We start from the raw sequence: 2,031 nt of genomic DNA, 5'->3' as shown, positions 1-2,031 counted from the left end.
TCTTGGGGAACACTTGTTCCTTGAGACCGTAACTTATCATTTTCCTAGAAATTGTTGTCTTATGCCCATGTCCTCTCGTAGTGGAGAATTGCTTTCACCGGATTCCGAGCCCGAGAAAACCTTTAGGAGAAGACGACGTTTTTGGAAGGAAATTAAAGAAGCCACTTCTCCCATACAAGTTGAAAGTGCTAGAAAGTCTTACTTAGACGATCTAGAGGTTCTTGAAGAGGAGGAGGTTTCTTGTTCATCATCTCCACCACCACCACCATCTACTAACAAAAAGATGGTGAAACTTTCCGATCATTCAAAGCCCACCGCGGCCATGCTTCCGGCCGGAATCACAACCACTCAAATCACCGCGCCGGATTTCGAGATCAAACCGGCTTTCATTAGCCTTGTGGAGAGGAAGCAATTTGGAGGAAGTCCTTTGGAGGATCCTAATTTGCATGTTCAAAACTTTTGTGACTATTGCTCCATGATTCGGCAAACGGGCGTCACCCAAGCCCAAATAAGGGAAATACTTTTCCCTTTCTCTTTGAAGGACAAGGCCAAGCTTTGGATCAATAGCCTTGACCGCACCGCCATGGGAATCACCAATTGGGAGACTTTGGCTCTAGCCTTCTATCAAAAGTTTTTTCCACCGGAGAAAACTCAAACTTTGAGGAGCCAAATCACCGGATTCCGTCAACAAGCTCTTGAGAGCTTATATGAGGCTTGGGAAAGGTACAAAGAGCTTCAAAGTCAATGCCCACATCATGGGCTAGATGAATGGTTTCTTGCAATAACATTCTACAATGGATGTTGTGCCGAGTCCCGAAGGATTCTTGATTCCGCCAACAATGGGCGGTTTGATCAAATTGACACCGATCTTGCTCATTCCACGATCGAATCCATGGCAATCCATGATGCCCAATATGTCAATTCCCGAGTTGTGCCATCCAAAGGTAAAGAAGAATCCTCTAACAATTCTGTTTTGCTAGCTCAAATTGCCTTGCTCCAACAACAATTGGCGGAAAGAGATGCTAAAGATTCCCTTCAACAACTCAATGTTGTATCTTCAACAAGCCAAATCATTGTTTGTGATGGTTGCGGAGGTGCGGGTCATTATGCCGCTCATTGCCGAGCCCCTATCGAAGAGGTAAATGCTTTTCAAGCCTTAAGACAAAGTTTATATCCACCGGGTACATTTTCCAACACTTATAACCCGAACACAAAATTTCACCCGAACTTGTCTTATAATAGCAACAATGTGCTTAACCCTCAACCCCCACCACAACAAAATGCCTATGTTCCTCAACAACAAAAGTATGTCCCTCCACCGGGTTATCAAAATCAACAAAGGCCCCCACAAAACAATTACCAACAAAATCCACCACAAAATGGCCAACAAAACAATCAAGGAGTTGGTAAGCTCGAGGGAATGATAATCCAAATGCAAAGGGAACTATTGGCTCAAATTCAAAAGAATGATCAAGCTCATAGCGCCGCGGTCAAGTTGTTGGAACAACAAGTGGCTCAACTAGCCGCTTCTAGCTCTCAAAGGAAGAATGGTCAACTACCTCCCCAAGGTGAGCAACCACATGAAACCGTTAATTCTATTTCCTTGAGAAGTGGTTCAAGCTATGATGGGCCATCCATGACTTTGGATGAAGAGGTGGTTGCCAAAAAGGCTAAGCTTGGGGGAAATGACAAAAAGAAGGCTAGTGAAGAGCCTATTGTTAAAGATCGTGTGCCATTTCCTCATCGATTGTTGATGCTAAAGAGGAAGAGCAAGCTTGATGCCAAGAATGTTGAGTCTCCTATGCCCAAAGAAAGTGATGAGGTAATTGTTGAAGAAGTCTCTCCTAATGCTAAGGAGAGTGATGCCTTTCCAACAAAGGTGAGTGTTCCCAATGAGGATGAGATGGTGATAGGTGTGGAGGATGCTCCTCCCAAGGAAGTTGTACAAATACCATTTCCCCATCGACTAGCAAAGCACAAGGAGGAAGGTAAGTTTGCTAAATTTTTGGAAGTTTGTAAGAATTTGCAAGT

General features: G+C 44.0%; 1 non-coding gene across 1 annotated transcript; it reads right to left on the bottom strand.

Moving 5' to 3' along the window:
• Window positions 1–655: 655 nt before the first annotated feature.
• On the bottom strand, window positions 656–762 carry LOC141615640 (small nucleolar RNA R71). The gene has a single exon (XR_012530050.1). It is a non-coding gene; the product is annotated as a small nucleolar RNA R71 (small nucleolar RNA).
• Between the last annotated feature and the right edge of the window lie 1,269 nt (window positions 763–2,031).

Source organism: Silene latifolia, chromosome 11 (genome assembly GCF_048544455.1).
Source record: "Silene latifolia isolate original U9 population chromosome 11, ASM4854445v1, whole genome shotgun sequence".
Classification (NCBI taxonomy): domain Eukaryota; kingdom Viridiplantae; phylum Streptophyta; class Magnoliopsida; order Caryophyllales; family Caryophyllaceae; genus Silene; species Silene latifolia.
Note: the sequence above shows the minus strand (reverse complement) of the source record. Positions and strands in the feature narration are given on the sequence as shown.